General features: G+C 43.8%; 1 protein-coding gene across 1 annotated transcript in view; it reads left to right on the forward strand.

Annotated features, from left to right (window-relative positions):
• Positions 1-253: 253 nt before the first annotated feature.
• Positions 254-18,728, forward strand: part of LOC108712551 (LARGE xylosyl- and glucuronyltransferase 1) — a 190,200-nt gene continuing 171,725 nt past the window's right edge. Inside the window, exon 1 of the mRNA XM_041587894.1 lies at positions 254-1,619. The gene's annotated coding sequence lies outside the window, so the exon portion shown is untranslated. The remainder of the gene's footprint in view (positions 1,620-18,728) is intronic.

Genomic DNA, 18,728 nt, shown 5'->3' on the forward strand with positions numbered 1-18,728 from the left:
TGGGATTAAAATAGGGGTGGGAGGAATATAGATTGGGGTGGGTGGGGATTCAGAAGGGGTGGAAGGAGTACAAGAAGGGGGTGGGTGGGATTTAATAGGGATGGGAGGGATACAGATAGGAGTGGGTGGGATATAGATTGGGTGGGAGGGGTTTCAGCAGGGGGTGGGAGGGGTTTAGAAGGGGTGGGAGGGGCCTAGTAGGGGTGGGAGGGGCAGAGCTGGGGGTTGGGAGGGAAAGACTGAAGGCAGGAGGGGGGGCTGTCGCTAGAAGTCCGGGGGACGCAGGAGAGGATCAGGCAGATCTCGGGGCTGGAGGAGAAATCTCAGCTCCCCGTTACCCCTTCGTTACCAGCCGAGTCTCCTCCAGATCTGCGCGACCCCAGCGCCCGACTCTCCCGCTAATTCCTAACGGGGATCTGTCCTTGGTGCTGAAATCCGGGGCCGCCTGTAGCGCAGAGAAACCGGGAGATCTGCGGCCCAGAGAAGCAGTCGCACCGGGAGCTGGAGGAGTCGGGAGGGGTCGGGGGGCTGCGGGGATGGAGGCGGGAGAGCTGGGGGGCTGAGACACAGGCCGGGGAATCTGATCCCAAACTGACACCAACTCGGGCCTTTCCCTGGCGAGCGACAAACTCACATTTACCGGCTGCTCCTGAGACTAAAGGATAAAGGACCCCCAGACTAATACTGTAAGGATTTAACTGGAGCCTCTCACTGACAACGACCCCACATCTCCCCGCCCCTTGGGACCCTCCTACCAACAAAGAGACCCCCCTCCAGGCTGGACACAAACTCCAACCCTTCATACTTGGGCCCCTCATTAACAAAGAGAGACCTGAACAAGTCTCCCCCATTTCCATGGACCTAATTCCCCACAAGCAGACCCCCAGGTAAAGGTAAAACCCCAAACCCCCATTTGAGATCCTTTTACTGACAAGAGCACCCCAAGAAAGAGAAGAGATAACCAGCACCCCGTCTGGGAGACCCGAACTAGGCATCAAGTACAAGATCACAACTAGGCACCCCGACATTTACAGTGTTATCATCACTGGAGACGCCCTGATCTACAAACACAAAGAGCGAGCCCCTTGGGGAAACAGTTAAAGGAAATCCACCCCTCTGTTGTCCTACATATAAAGACATTTATACAGGGAGGAGAAGGGAAGCAGAGCCTCCAGCACCTTGACCTGTAAAGGAGTTCTCCAAGAGTAGTCCCATTCATAGGGTTCCAGTCACACACCTTCCTTGGTGTTCCATTATCATTCTCTGAAATGGTCAAGGACTTTGCAAACTAAAACTTTCCTAGACGGAATTAAAGGTCAAGAACCACATTCTACGGATACTTCCAACTGAGCTTCCAAGAAGCAGCCATCAGTCCTACAGATGAACAAGGTCACCTCTCCAAGATTGACTTAGATGCCATCACCTCCCTGTGGAAATTAGCACTCTCACAGGACCCCAAAATCACCCAACCTCATCGCCTAACTGGAGTCAATTTTACATCTCTCCAAACAAAGGTGCCGTCACCCACCCGCATACAATCAACCAAGTCAACGATGATTCAGTTCCCTCCCGATGCTCCTTAACCGGATTTGAGGCTGACAACGGATTCTTTGAATAAGGTACGAAGGGTAAATAACCATGGGGAGGGGATGTCAGTTAATATGCTCAGCCTGAAGCATTTTCATATTATTGAAACTTGAACAAGTGCACACTATTCTGTGTTGGTGGCTTGCAAGCCGTGTAAGTGTACAAGATAAATTCCCTCTTGTCAACCTTCTTCTTAAATGCTTTGGAACCCAGCTGGGTCCTCCAACTGAGCAGTTACTTGGTATCAAGAGAAGAACAGGTGCAATTATATGTGCAAATAGCTCCGCGTCTTCCAAAGTTATACAATCAATGATACAGTCAAGGGGAATATTAAAGGGGTATTTAAAAAAACATAAGTCCAAGTCCAAGAGCGTTGGCATAGTGTCCAGATTTAAGACCAATATAGAGCTCTATCCTTCCATGATATATATATATGTATGGTTCACCATTAATATTTAGAAAGATTTCAGGGGTTGTAGAACAAGTGTGAAGAACATTCATGGAACAATATGAAGGTTAAACAATAGATACAAAATGGAAAAAGACTGAAAAATGGAATTGTCTCCATGCATCAGTTTACTTCATTCTGTGCCTTCATGCTTCACCCCCTGGTGGTCCAGCCGTCTCCAGCTTGTTAGATATTCATTGTTGACATAGATGAAGCGGAGAGTAAGTAAATCCCCTGAGGACCTCCCAGTCTATGTATCTCTATTATGTGTAGCATCAACCTGAGCACGGACGTATATGGTTTTCTCATGCTCAGTGACTAAAATGCTAGGAAGGTTCCCATCCAAAAAGGTCCTTAAAACCTTGAGCAGCATTGTTGACTTCCCCTCCTGAGGCTGAATTGGCAGTTGGGCTGCCAGGAAAGGGTTTCTCAAACTCTTTTCCAGAGGACCTCAGCGTTGTGACCCAAGCATTGGCTTAGAAGTAATGATGTGCCTTATTACAAATACTCTTGTAACAGGAACTTCACTGAGATCTCCATTAACGTCCTGGAGACCCAATTTTGGTTCCCACCCATAGGATTAGAACTATCCTGCTAATGGTTTCATGTTTTATTCTCTGAGTGGGTGGTTTTGGAAAGGTTGACCTCAATAGAATGGTGGCTTTCACTATCTTTTTATTTTATGCCGGTTGTCAACCTTGTGTGTATGATGTGCCTTATCCCAAAAAACGATGTAGTAGGAACTTCAGTGAGATCCACCATTAACATCCTGGAGACCCGATTTTGGTTCCCACCCATAGGATTAGAACCATCCTGCTAATGGTTTCATTATTTATTCTCTGAGTGGGTGGTTTTGAAAAAGGTTGACCTCAATGGGTCACTATCTTTTTATTTTGTGACAGTTGTCAACCCCGTGTGTATGTGCCCAGGTTTAGGCAAATCGATTGATGCCTTTGTTGGGCATCACTAAGTGCTCCTCATGAGGCAGAGCTGGCAGTTGGGCTGGTAGGGAATGGCTTCTTAAGATTTCGGAAGTCTGGAAGTCAGTGTTGTGACCCCATTGTTGGCTACTATTGTAGCAGAATTACCCCAACTCACCCTGATGGCAACACAATTTTGTACCAGTTGTTACAATCCAGTGCTGTGCTACTACAAATACAATAGATGGACTGATGGATGCACTATGTAATGGGTCATTTATATTGTACTACATTCCCATTGCTCTTTATAGGTTGACAGAATACTTATGGTGGGTGCAGGGATTTTTTAGTCAACAGTCCTGGGCAGCTGTTGATGTACTGCAACTCCCTGCCTTTGACTGTCCCCGAATGGGAGTTGTAGTTCAGCAATGGCTGAAACAAGAGGAATATTCCTGTATTAGAGTAGAAAAGAAAAGCAATGTACAGTATATTGCTCTGCAGCTACTTAAAGGGCAATTAGAACTCCTAATAAATCAGGGTCATTGTATTTATTCTGACAGCAGCAGAAGCTTTGGTGGTTATTTTATTGCTGTGCCTGGAATGTGTGAGTTTGTGTATCACAGGTCCATAGAAAGCACACGATTTAGTTCCCCTTCAAAACCATTTAAGTCAGAAAGTCTTACTCGCACCCAAGCACCGACCCTATACCAATCCTATCTTTGGGGGAATGTTGGTTGGAAAATAGAATTGGTCAAAGAACACTATAGACACCATCTCTCCCTACTATACCTGCTATCCCACAGTCACACTCCCTTCCCAGAGACTATTATCCACTGTTACTATAGGCACCATCTCTCCCTACTATACCTGCTATCCCACAGTCACACTCCCTTCCCAGAGACTATTATCCACTGTTACTATAGACACCATCTCTCCCTACTATACCTGCTATCCCACAGTCACACTCCCTTCCCAGAGACTATTATCCACTGTTACTATAGACACATCTCTCCCTACTATACCTGCTATCCCACAGTCACACTCCCTTCCCAGAGACTATTATCCACTGTTACTATAGGCACCATCTCTCCCTACTATACCTGCTATCCCACAGTCACACTCCCTTCCCAGAGACTATTATCCACTGTTACTATAGACACCATCTTCTCCCTACTATAACCTGCTATCCCACAGTCACAGCTCCCTTCCCAGAGACTATTATCCACTGTTACTATAGACACCATCTCTCCCTACTATACCTGCTATCCCACAGTCACACTCCCTTCCCAGAGACTATTATCCACTGTTACTATAGGCACCATCTCTCCCTACCTATACCTGCTATCCCACAGTCACACTCCCTTCCCAGAGACTATTATCCACTGTTACTATAGGCACCATCTCTTCCCTACTATACCTGCTATCCCACAGTCACACTCCCTTCCCCAGAGACTATTATCCACTGTTACTATAGACACATCTCTCCCTACTATACCTGCTATCCCACAGTCACACTCCCTTCCCAGAGACTTTATCCACTGTTACTATAGACACCATCTCTCCCTACTATACCTGCTATTCCCACAGTCACACCTCCCTTCCCAGAGACTATTATCCACTGTTACTATAGACACATCTCTCCCTACCTATAACCTGCTATCCCACAGTCACACTCCCTTCCCAGAGACTATTATCCACTGTTACTATAGGCACCATCTCTCCCTACTATACCTGCTATCCCACAGTCACACTCCTTCCCAGAGACTATTATCCACTGTTACTTATAGACCAACCATCTCTCCCTACTATACCTGCTATCCCCACAGTCACACTCCCTTCCCAGAGGACTCATTATCCACTGTTTACTATAGGCACCATCTCTCCCTACTATACCTGCTATCCCACAGTCACACTCCCTTCCAGAGACTATTATCCACTGTTACTATAGGCACCATCTCTCCCTACTATACCTGCTATCCCACAGTCACACTCCCTTCCAGAGACTATTATCCACTGTTACTATAGACACATCTCTCCCTACTATACCTGCTATCCACAGTCACACTCCCTTCCCAGGACTATTATCCACTGTTACTATAGCACCATCTCTTCCTACTATACCTGCTATCCCACAGTCACCTCCCTTCCCAGAGACTATATCCACTGTTACTATAGACACCATCTCTCCCTACTATACCTGCTATCCACAGTCACACTCCCTTCCCAGAGACTATTATCCACTGTTACTATAGACACCATCTTCTCCCTACTATAACCTGCTATCCCACAGTCACACTCCCTTCCAGAGACTATTATCCCACTGTTACTATAGGCACCATCTCTCCCTACTATACCTGCTATCCCACAGCCACACTCCCTTCCCAGAGACTATTATCCACTGTTACTATAGACACCATCTCTCCCTACTATACCTGCTATCCCACAGTCACACTCCCTTCCCAGAGACTATTATCCACTGTTACTATAGACACATCTCTCCCTACTATACCTGCTATCCCACAGTCACACTCCCTTCCCAGAGACTATTATCCACTGTTACTATAGACACTAGTCTTCCTACTACACCTGAGTCTATAGTTGCTGTTCGTATCCATATTTCTGCCGTGTTACTTTACATTCAGCTGCTGCTGTGCAGGGACATATATGGGTTCCAGGGCAATGGACCGTACAACAAATCTGACGGGGGTCCTTGCAAATAAGAAAATCACAGAAAGAAACAGTACAATTCTGATGGGTCAATTAGAGATGAATGATACTGCAGGTTCAAGGAGACCAGGAATTATAATTTCCCTGAATTGACTGTGAAATGCGTTGGGGCCAACGTCATGTCTTGGTTCTGTGATTCTATTAGTCTAATTGTTTGTGTAGGGACCACAGCGGAAGCACTGAGGTTAATTAGCTGTAAGGATTATTATAGGCAGTTAGTTATGAACACCTTCCCCTGTCTGACAGCTCAATCCACTCTGAGGGGCTGGTCGGAGAAACAAAAACCTTTCAGTTATGGGTTACCTTTGTCCACACAAAATATTGCCACCTCTGAGTAGCCAATAACATAGTAGGGGTATCACAGGGGGCCAATAGACAACACCCTATTTTTTGCCCACAATGCACCTTGCCACTGGGAGTTACTGGATAGAATCAAAGGATGAACCTGATCGTAGCATTTGTCTCCCTCTGGAATGTCAATCCCACGGAATTCCCTGCCATCTTCCCACCCTCTCTCTCTGATTCCTGATGAAACTGGGTTTACATTAAAGGGGAAATAATCCTTCAGAAAATATTAATTTCCTTTTGTCCTTGTCCGGAAAGTCCCCTCTGATCACCTGCCATTGTTCCTATTCACTTGAAAGGCAAAGGAGCAGAAGGGCAGGTCTAAGCTGGACTTTCATACATTTTCCATTCAAATAAGTGGAGACGATGATGAAACTAAGAAACCGACAGAGACCTTTGTAATTTATCATCAGTAAAGTCCAGAGCTTTTGCAGCAGTGCCATTTTCCAAGGATTTTGACAGACTGTTTGCTCTGCTGTTGGCTTTTGCTGCAGGCGCCGCCTAGTGGCAGAAGGAGGAATCTCATTTACAGACATTAACTGGGAAAGTTGTTGCACCAATCAGGGCTGATCACTTTAATCGTTCCATACTCATCACTTAGCGTAATCATCTTTCATCCCCTCTTGTGAATAATGCTGGGAATCCATTTAGACCTGTTTCCAAGGAATGCTCCCCCGCCCTGCGTTTTTTTCACCGTTCTCTATCTCCAATGGTGGAATTGACGAGTTGCTGGATAAAATTGCTGCTGCTGAAATATATGTGCAAATTGGGAAGACAATCAGGCTGAATCAAGGAACCGTCTCTTTAAATAAGCCATCAAGCAAGCTTCCTGCATCAGGGGTTCCATAATGATCCAGTCCGAGCATTTAAAGGAGAATAGGTCGGAATGGTTCCAGGGTCGGATCATTATCTCGCTGATGGCATTTACTTGATTAATGTTTCTGGTTAATGGAATGGATTAGATGTTGGGGGAAGGGGGTGATGGTTTAGGCAGCTCAAAGTCCATAAATTCTTGGTATTTAGTTTTGGCTGCAGTGCTCCCTTCTGGCCAGGAGGTGGAGCTCTTGCTGCTTTACAGTATAGACTGTGAGTGACCAATCCTCTTGTTAAAGGAACAGTGAAGTGTTTTGAAGTAATGAAAATATCATGTGCTGTTGCCCTGCACTAGTAAAACTGATCTGTTTGCTTCAGAAACACTACTATAGTTTATATAAACAAGTTACTGTGTAGCCATGGGGGCAGCCATTCAAGCACAGGATACACAGTAGATAACAGATAAGTACTACTATAGTTTATATAAACAAGCTGCTGTGTAGCCATGGGGGCAGCCATTCAAGCACAGGATAAACAGTAGATAACAGATAAGTACTACTATAGTTTATATAAACAAGCTGCTGTGTAGCCATGGGGCAGCCATTCAAGCACAGGATACACAGTAGATAACAGATAAGTACTACTATAGTTTATATAAACAAGCTGCTGTATAGCCATGGGGCAGCCATTCAAGCACAGGATACACAGTAGATAACAGATAAGTACTACTATAGTTTACATAAACAAGCTGCTGTGTAGCCATGGGGGCAGCCATTCAAGCACAGGATACACAGTAGATAACAGATAAGTACTACTATAGTTTATATAAACAAGCTGCTGTGTAGCCATGGGGCAGCCATTCAAGCACAGGATACACAGTAGATAACAGATAAGTACTACTATAGTTTATATAAACAAGCTGCTGTGTAGCCATGGGGGCAGCCATTCAAGCACAGGATACACAGTAGATAACAGATAAGTACTACTATAGTTTATATAAACAAGCTGCTGTGTAGCAATGGTGGAAATTGATAAAAGTCTATATGGCACAGGATAAATAGTGGATAACAGATAACACCTTTATGTTCTACAGAGATTATCTGCTGTAAGATGGGTCTTTTCTCCTTTGAATGGCTGCCCCCATGGCTACACAGCAGCTTATTTATATAAACAAAAGTAGAAGCAAACACACAGTTTTACCACTGCAGGGCAACACTGCATTATATTTGTATTACTTTAAAAGACTTACATTTTTTGATGTTACTGTTCCTTTAAGGTGAAGCAGTCCCAATGAGAGGACTCAGAAAGGGGTGGGGCTTGTGGGTAAGTGGGAGTGGTTTGGTGGATCAGTGACATGGATCAGTATAACTGGGTGTGGCCTGCATGTATTGGGGTGTGGCTGTGTGTATAGCATGGAACTGGAGATATCACTGGGAGATGTGTTATTCTATATTATAGGGAGGATCCTCTGGGCATTTAGGGGCTTTCAGCCTCCTGAATCGTCTTCTATTTTGAATGCCTCCCTTTTTGGTACACAGGTTTAGTTGCCCTTTAAGCTGAAGTGCGTTTGGTTTATTATGAATGATACATGAGGCAATCGGTTGTCTCTGAGCAAAACGGACGCAATTGGAATGTTAAATAGGAGCGTAAGCAGCAGTGGGAGAAGCCGCGAGTGATGGAATCAGAGCTCTGATGCTGCCGGAGGGTGTGCGCATGTAGTGCTACTACAACTCCCTGCACACGCTGCTGGGCTGTAGGTTGGTGTGTAGTTCAACTATATCCCCCTTTGTCATTTACATTCAATTGTCTGGAATATCTGGAGTGTAATGTGTCTGACTACTGAGGTGCTGTCCCTTATAATGTCACCGGAGCCCACGCTGCTCCCAATTACGGCTCCTTTCAGCTCAGGTGGAGAAGAGAAGAAAGTGAGAATCGTGCGGCTGTACGGCAGCCCCAGGGTCTGCTGCAAGAAAAGGCAACGCGGTGGGGAATGCTCTGGGCACAGCGGGACTCATATAGAAATGTGCTGCTCTGTCCACTAGGGCCCCGGCTGTGCCAAATCAAGTGCACTGAGCCATTATGGCTGCGACTGTGATATTTGCCATTCACACTACATTGGGCAAAGTGAGGAGGATTGGGGGTTGTCAGAGCAATGGTGGCCCTCCAGCATAAAGCACATTCTTGCAGTCGCTGTCCATGTATAAAAGTGTGGCATGTAAATCATTACCCACAAGCCAACTGTATCTACTATATATACAGTAATTCCCCCACTCAATATATAGTACAGGTATGGGACCTGTTATAAAGAGAGCTCCGAATTACGGAAAGGGCGTCTCCCAGAGACTCCATTTTATCCAAATAATCCAAATTTCTCAAAATGATTTCCTTTTTCTGTGTAATAATAAAACAGTCGCTTGTACTTGATCCCAACTAAGATATAATTAATCCTTATTGGAAGCAAAACCAGCCTGTTGGGTTTATTTCATGTTTACATGATTTTCTAGTAGACTTAAAGTGGACCTGTCACCCAGACAGAGAAAGCTGTAAAATAAAAGTCCTTTACAAATTAAACATGAAATCCAAATTCTTTTTTTATTGAAGCATTCATAGCGGTTGTAAACTCATTTCAAAATCTCAGCTGTCAATCAAATATTGTCTGCCCCTCCTAGAGGCGGGGCAAGCAATTACTTTCACTTTCCATTCAGCACTTCCTACATGTCACTGCTCTCCCCACATTCCCCCGTTCTCTTTAATTGTGTAACCAGGACATGGGGATGGACATCAGGTCCCCCATTCTGCTGCACAAACAAGATTCTGAGATGATACAAGACTTGTCTTAATAACAGTGTCCCACAAAATGGCTCCTGCCTGCTTGTTATAATTATGAATTCCCAGACTGAAGGAAACAAGATTCAAATAATTTATATAGTGGAATTAAAGTTCATTTTGCTTAATTAACATGATAAAATAGGATCTGGAATGACGGGTCCCCTTTAAGGTATGAAGATCCAAATTACAGAAAGATCCGTTATCTGGAAAACCCCAGGTCCCAAGCATTCTGGATAACAGGTCCCACACCTGTACTGGAAATGGAGTATTATATGTCACTCCCTCCCTGTAACCCCCTTCACACCTGCCTGGAGTTGCCTTGAAGCCTACAATCAGGGTTAGGGTCTACTACGGTCAGGGACCCGGTGGATTATGGGGGACCCCTGGGTGGAGCACCCTAATTAACAGTAGAATGGCAACAGGGGGCCCCATAATTACTACTAGCAGCCCTCCCTACAGATTTGGAACAAGATGCAGAGCTAAAAGTCCATAGGGTGCAACTGCTCCATGAATGGCTCCTAACTTGGTCGAACTGGACTAGCGGGAGACCGGGAAAAAACCCGGTGGGCCCAAATGACCCAGGTTCACTGGCCGGGCCCTATTGCTGGCTTGAGGAGAGGATGGTACACGGAGTGGGGGGGCAGAGGGGGTTGTGGGGGAACCTGGGGGTGTCGGGGCTCCTATAGCCAGTGTGAGGCTGGTTCCTAAGGGACCCCAACCCTTGAGCCCATGGGGTAAGGAAATGAGGCCAAAGCTGATTTAAATCAAAAAGCAAACTCCAAGTGCCAGGCCATACCTCCCAACATTTTTTAAATAGAAAGAGGGACAAAAAGATTATTTTTGGCCACACCCCCTAATTACCATATTCATTTTACAAAATTTGGCAGGTTATGACAGTTTGAACACATGTGTTATTACAGTCTTGCTAATGAAGGTGAATTGCCCTTTAAGCTGCAAGTCACCGTTTCCCCAAGAGACCTGTTATCTTAAATTGTTACAATTGTTTCTTTCCTTATCTTAAATTGTTACATTTGCTTATCTTAAATTGTTACAAAAGTATCCAAGTGCACCTGCCACGTATTCTGGGCTCTCTGCCGATTACGTCTTGGAAACTTTATATTTTTTCCCGGCTGTTCAGTGCAGGAGATCAAAGAGAAAGTCGGGACATTTCAGTAACAATCCGGGGCTGCGGGCTGAGCTGTCAAAATCGGGACTGTCCTGTGAAAAACAGGACAGTTGGGAGGTATGTATACGTGTCATCAGCTGCCTATTGACTCCATCTGACAGTTTCTGGGGATACTGATATAGTTTTCCTCCCTATAGGAATGCCAAACGCAGCCCCACGTCTGTTGCCGATTCTGCTCAGGAACAGCAGCGATGTTTCATTTCTCCATCAATAAAAGGGGGGGGGGGAAATGACATCCCTTTTACTTCTCCGTTGCTCAGTTTAATTAACGCGGGGAATAAGCGTTCGTTATAGATTTATAAAACGACCGCCTTAGTCTCCGACAAATAATAATTAGCCATTTGCACATGGTAAGTCAGCGGATCTCGTTCCTGCGCCGACCAGAATAACTAATGGGAGACGCCAAAAATAGAAAGGAGCTTCGTCGTCCCTAAATCGGAAACTGCATTGTCTGAGCCGCGGGCAGGAGAACAGCAAATATTGCTCCGTTAAACTGGGGCCCGAATAGCACGATAACAAGCCTTTCTTTCCTTTTTTAAGGTCTATTTGTTTTGGCTTCATGTCAAATTACTGGTTAAAAAAAGCCGACTGCATTATTTACCAGTGTACTGCTTGTGAGCTGAACCCTGCCCTCCTGAAATAGGGGAGGAGAGATCCCATAAAACTATGGCAGCATAGGTATTCCCTGTACTAAGCACAATTCAGCAGGAACAGTCCCCTAAGTTTGCTCATAGTCTGTACAGAGAGATCCCATAAAACTATGGCAGCATAGGTATTCCCTGTACTAAGCACAATTCAGCAGGAACAGTCCCTAAGTTTGCTCATAGTCTGTACAGAGAGATCCCATAAAACTATGGCCTTGTTTTTAGTAGAGCTCTCGAGGCAAAGTGCACATTATTGCTGCAAGGCATGTAAAAATAAGCCCCAATGAGTTAAAGTGAATTATTTTTTGAAGGATATTTACCCTTTAGTACTGCGGTTTCAAGGCCGCACCCCCGTATGAATGTGTGTGTATATGGAGAGGAGGTGATTCAGTAACAGACTAAATACCACACTGTTGTTATGAATGAATCACAGCCTATTAAAGCGGCAGCGCACGTATTATTGAGGGCTATAACACAGGCTTTGGCGGGATCACACGCTCGGAGGAACCATAAGTACAGTAACAATAAAGCACGGAAAGGTCGCAGCGAAATGAAATGTATTTTTTATGGCTCTGCTAATTACTGCTGTAGGGACGATGTTGCGCCGGCTGAGATAAAGGCTAATAGTTGGGGCGCAGTATCGGAGTCAACTGAACCGCCAGGGGAGATCAGGGAATAAAATAATGTATCGGCTGTTTCTATTCCCCCAGATATTTACTGTAAGTAGAGTTGCCATCTGGCCAGTAAAAATGATAGTTGATCCCAATGTTATTAATAGGGAATAAAGATAAATATATAGGAAGGTCAGTGATCCCAATGTTATTAATAGGGAATAAAGATAAATATATAGGAAGGTCAGTGATCCCAATGTTATTAATAGGGAATAAAGATAAATATATAGGAAGGTCAGTGATCCCAATGTTATTAATAGGGAATAAAGATAAATATATAGGAAGGTCAGTGATCCCAATGTTATTAATAGGAATAAAGATAAATATATAGGAAGGCCAGTGATCCCAATGTTATTAATAGGGAATAAAGATAAATATATAGGAAGGTCAGTGATCCCAATGTTATTAATAGGGAATAAAGATAAATATATAGGAAGGTCAGTGATCCCAATGTTATTAATAGGGAATAAAGATAAATATATAGGAAGGTCAGTGATCCCAAATGTTATTAATAGGGAATAAAGATAAATATATAGGAAGGTCAGTGATCCCAATGTTATTAATAGGGAATAAAGATAAATATATAGGAAGGTCAGTGATCCCAATGTTATTAATAGGGAATAAAGATAAATATATAGGAAGGTCAGTGATCCCAATGTTATTAATAGGGAATAAAGATAAATATATAGGAAGGTCAGTGATCCCAATGTTATTAATAGGGAATAAAGATAATATATAGGAAGGCCAGTGATCCCAATGTTATTAATAGGGAATAAAGATAAATATATAGGAAGGTCAGTGATATGATCCCAATGTTATTAATAGGAATAAAGATAAATATATAGGAAGGCCAGTGATCCCAATGTTATTAATAGGGAATAAAGATAAATATATAGGAAGGTCAGTGATCCCAATGTTATTAATAGGGAATAAAGATAAATATATAGGAAGGTCAGTGATCCCAATGTTATTAATAGGGAATAAAGATAAATATATAGGAAGGTCAGTGATCCCAATGTTATTAATAGGGAATAAAGATAAATATATAGGAAGGTCAGTGATCCCAATGTTATTAATAGGGAATAAAGATAAATATATAGGAAGGCCAGTGATCCCAATGTTATTAATAGGGAATAAAGATAAATATATAGGAAGGTCAGTGATTCCAATGTTATTAATGGGGAATAAAGATAAATATATAGGAAGGCCGGTATTTTTTTCCAGACAAGGTGGCAACCCTACGTGTAAGGAGTATGATCTCCCTGTGTGAGCAGGTTCCACATGCAGACGGCACCTGAGCTTGTTGCACTGACGTGGCCCTTGGCCCCACACATGACACAACTTAAAGGAACAGTCCCCTGCCAGACGCCCCCCTTTAAAGCAGACTTTGGGCTGAACCACATACACAGACAAGCCTCTCTCTTCCCCAGTGGAAAATGAATGAATGGAATGGTTTGTAACGTTATTAATGACATTCAGACAATTATTGGGTGTTACCGGGTCTCAGGACCATTAGAAGACTTTGTGTAATTCTGATACATGGCCATCAGTAGATTGGGTGTTACTGGGATTCAGGACCATTGATAGACTCAATGTAATTGGGACACATGACCATTAGTAGATTGGGTGTTACTGGGATTCAGGACCATTGATAGACTAAATGTAATTGGGACACATGACCATTAGTAGATTGGGTGTTACTGGGATTCAGGACCATTGATAGACTAAATGTAATTGGGACACATGACCATTAGTAGATTGGGTGTTACTGGGATTCAGGACCATTGATAGACTCAATGTAATTGGGACACATCGCCATTAGTAGATTGGGTGTTGATGGCACACATACCATCAAAAGACTGGATGTTATTAGAACATTTAACCATTATTAGTCTGGGTGTTGCTGGGAGACATGACCATCAGTGGATTGGGTGTTGGTGGATCACTTGATCGTCATTAGACTGGTAGTTACTGGAACCACCAGTAGTTTTGGTGTTGTTGTGACATGTAACAAACAGTACTATGAGCCCCTCTAAGCCTGTAAGCAGATATGAAGTTATGGGAAGACCATAAAGGTCTGGCCTAGGGCAGAACCATTTTTGAGGTAACATACTGCCTGACCACAACTGCACTAGAGGATTCAAAAAGCTGTCAAATCTCCTACCTGCCCAGTTCCTACTGCTGGTGGTTGGAGCTGAATGTTAAGAGGATTGGTAAAGGGTCAGTACAAGTGGGGTTTGGTTGCCAATCCAGTTCAGGAACTAGTTCAGGGTGGGCTGTTGGCCAAGGGACTGTGGTCCTAGTCATGATCAATAGGCCATGGAATCCTACAGACATAGCTGCACATGGTTATTCACTGCTCATAGCCGTTGGCCCCAGTACCCACACATTATACCTGGAATAGTGACAATGAGATGAAAATATTGTTCCATTGAATCATCTGAGCCTTCTGTCTTTGTGCAATCCATTACTGTGTTTCCTGGGAGAAATCTGCGTTTCTTTTAATTTATGAATTTTGAAGAGGCAAGTAGAAAAGAAACAATTAGTGCAGCACTTTCTATAATATTATTGTGCTTCCAGACATCTCCTGTTCTCTTTTCTTGTAACCACTTGTCTTTGCCGCTCTAAGTGGAGGCCGCTTTATTAAATCTCCTTTCACTTCCTCCCTGAATCAACATAATAATTAAATTGTTGATGCAATTATTACTGTTTGTCTCCAAGTGCAGGGGCGGGGGTCAGGGACTCACACATTCCAAAGCTTTTGTCTTTCTAATAACTATCACCAATAGACATCAGAGTCTAATGCAAGACTGAAATTGGCATACAGATTATGTGGTGGGGACCATATTTATAATCAATTTCATTTGGTTCCAGGTTTCACCTTGTTCCTGTTATGACATGTGACAGTCAGTGAAATGTATTGGAGCACAAGATCATTTATAGACTGGATGTTGTTGGGACACATAACCCTTAATAGACCGGCATTTTTTTGTGTTGGGACACATGACGGTCAGTAGACTTGATGTTGGTGAACCGCATGCCCATCAGTAGACTTGGTGTTGGTGGAACAGTTGACCATCAGTAGATTGGGTGTTATTGGGAGACATGGACATCAGTAGTCTGGCTGATTTTAGGAAAAGTGACCATCAGTAGATTGGGTGTTGCTGGGACTCATGACCATCAGTAGACTGGCTGTTTTCAGGACAAGTGGTCATCAGTAGACTGAATATTTTGGGGACAAGTGACCAGTGATCAGTAGACTGGCTGTTTTTAGGAAAAGTGACCATCTGTAGAATGGCTGTTTTTGGGACAAGTGACCATCAATAGACTGGCTGTTGGGACAAGTGACCATTAGTAGACTGGCTGTTGTTGGGACATGTGGCCTTCAGTAGACTGGCTGCTGTTGGGACACATGGCCATAAGTAGACTGGCTGTTCTTGGGAGAATTGACCACCAGTAGACTGACTGTTTTTGGTACAAGTGGCCATCAGTATACTGGCTGTTGTTAGGACAAGTGACCATCAGTAGACTGGCTGTTGTTGGGACAAATGGCCATCAAAAACTGGCTGTTGTTAGGACAAGTGACCATCAGTAGACTGACTGTTGTTGGGACAAGTGGCCATGAGTAGACTGGCTGTTGTTAGGACAAGTGACCATCAGTAGACTGGCTGTTGTTGGGACAAATGGCCATCAAAAACTGGCTGTTGTTAGGACAAGTGACCATCAGTAGACTGGTTGTTGTTGGGACAAGTGACCATCAGTGGATTGGCTGTTGTTGGGACAAGTGGCCATGAGTAGACTGGCTGTTGTTGGGACAAGTGGCCATCAGTAGACTGGCTGTTCTTGAGACAAGTGACCACCAGTAGACTGACTGTTTTTGCGACAAGTGATCACCAGTAGACTGGCTGTTGTTGGGACAAGTGGCCATGAGTAGACTGGCTGTTGTTCGGACAAGTGCCCATCAGTAGACTTGCTGTTCTTGGGACAAGTGACCACAAATAGACTGACTGTTTTTGGGACAAGTGACCATCAGTAGACTGGCTGTTTTTGGGACAAGTGACCATCAGTGGACTGACTGTTTTTGGGACAAGTGACCACCAGTAAATGTTGGAACACGTGACCATTAGTAGACAATAATGCTCATGCTGCACATAACACCACTTTCATCACTTGCGTCCAAATGCACTTCTTGCACTTCTCCTTTATTGTTGCACTCTGCACCACTCAGGCCTTCCATTCCAAACTGAGTGCTGTTGCACCTATTAATGCAGCGCCTGTGTCGCAGTTCAGTTGTATCGGTATTGACTGATGCATGTCCCAATGACCCTCCCATTGAATGCCCCTTCATGTGAAATAAAGATTGTCATTGAACTTGTCTGATTTCCCTTAGCTCTCTCTCCTCCATTAATTACATTTTTTTTGTAACTTGCTTTGCATCCTAAATTCCCCTCATTGTTCTGGTGGCTCTGCCTCTTATCATTTGCCATTCTTTATTTCCCACTCGCAGACAGCGGGGAGATTAGCGAAGCATGCAACAATTCATTGCCCGTGATGGTACTTCCCCAAGTCTTCATGTTGATGGATGTGGACAATCCTCATACCTTTATTTGTCCCTGTTGACACGTGGGTTTTTATGAGTGATTGGCTGAGATAATAAGCTATTAAGTGTTTGTACTCCGGTGTATCGTTTGTGCTCATGAAATGGTACATTTGGTCAGTCCGTGGATGCCGTTCCTGTTTATCAGCGGTGTTTAGTTTGGGTAACCTCTACTGTCACCTTCAATTATGGAACTTTCTTTAGAAGTGAAATTAGATTCTAGCGTATTCCGTGTCTCGCTGTTCCTGCCAGAACAAGTTCCCAATCTGCGGGTTATTTACTTGGAGAGCATCTCCTTGATTACCAGTGTCCAGGAGTAACCTGATAATATGATGGTTAGGCCAATGAAATCCCGTGTTGTGGATAATACTGCATCGGTTTGTTGGTGTGGTCCTCTGTCTGACCGCCTGTATTCTCGCCCAACTCAAGGTGGGTGTATTGGTGAGAGAACGTCTTGTTTGGCAACCTTGCCCAATGAGTGGATCTCTGCATGTATGGCTACCTTAAACTTATAAAGTAAAAGCTCAGTTAGGAGGAAAGGTTGGTAAGTTGGAATCGTTGAAGAAGAGAAGCCTAAAGGGGAATATAGTAATTATGTTTGGACCTTACAGTAGATCCTCCAAGGAACACAAGGGAACCCATTGAGATCTGAAAGGGCCTTTTATAGTGAGAACTGGAAAGTTGTGCCTTTCTCTCCCTGAAAAACTATACTGGCGGATGTAGGAGATGGTTTCAATAAAGCCATGATACATTAAGTGGGAAAATACCAGGTTACTGATGAATTTAGTAACAAGTATCACATGTATATGATGTAGAAAATGCACAAGAGCCAAGGATAACATGCTTGTCTTTTATACAGTCATAGTCATATAAAGTCATTTGATTTCTTTCCTTTAATCATTAATGTATGAGGATTAGAGCTGCTGGGAGATACACTGAAAGGGCCAAGTCTGATGGACAGTTGTCCTTTTTCAACCCACCCAAATGATTATTCTATAAATATACTGTACATATAGGAGCAACCGGAGCCAGGAGCCAGTTGGAGGCTGTGAAACATTGAACATTGTTACATGAAGGTTCCCGAGTCTCAGAAGATGGGGAGCAGTGCACATTATGTTTGCCTGCACTGAGGCTGCTGGGAATAACCAGTCACATCATTGTTGTCTGCACTGAGGCTGCTGGGAATAACCAGTCACATCATTGTTGTCTGCACTGAGGCTGCTGGGAATAACCAGTCACATCATGTTTGCCTGCACTGAGGCTGCTGGGAATAACCAGTCACGTCATTGTTGTCTGCACTGAGGCTGCTGGGAATAACCAGTCACATTATTGTTGTCTGCACTGAGGCTGCTGGGAATAACCAGTCACATCATTGTTGTCTGCACTGAGGCTGCTGGGAATAACCAGTCACATTATTGTTGTCTGCACTGAGGCTGCTGGGAATAACCAGTCACATTATTGTTGTCTGCACTGAGGCTGCTGGGAATAACCAGTCACATCATTGTTGTCTGCACTGAGGCTGTTGGGAATAACCAGTCACATCATTGTTGTCTGCACTGAGGCTGCTGGGAATAACCAGTCACATGCCTTGAGTTTTGTTTATTAAACCTTTTCCTTCTCTGCACTGGAGAGAAATATCTCAGGCCCAGCTATTGCTTTGCTCTGAGACCTGGAGACTGGTTTGAAGTCGGCTTTCTGTCCTCTGTGAATTTGAACTGAAGAATAATTGAGCAGATCTTTTTGATGTTTTCTTTCTTTCTTTCTTTCTTTCTCTTTCTTTCTTTCATTGTTTGTTTCTCTCACTCTGTCTCTCTCTCTATCTCTCGCTTTCTTTCTCACTTTCTTATGTTCTTTCTTTCTTTCTTTCTTTCTTTCTTTCTTTCTTTCTTTCTTTCTTTCTTTCTTTCTTTCTTTCTTTCTTTCTTTCTTTCTTGCTTCTTTCTAAATCCTGCAGTCCCACA

The sequence above is a fragment of the Xenopus laevis genome, chromosome 3S (assembly GCF_017654675.1).
Source record: "Xenopus laevis strain J_2021 chromosome 3S, Xenopus_laevis_v10.1, whole genome shotgun sequence".
In the NCBI taxonomy this organism is placed as follows: domain Eukaryota; kingdom Metazoa; phylum Chordata; class Amphibia; order Anura; family Pipidae; genus Xenopus; species Xenopus laevis.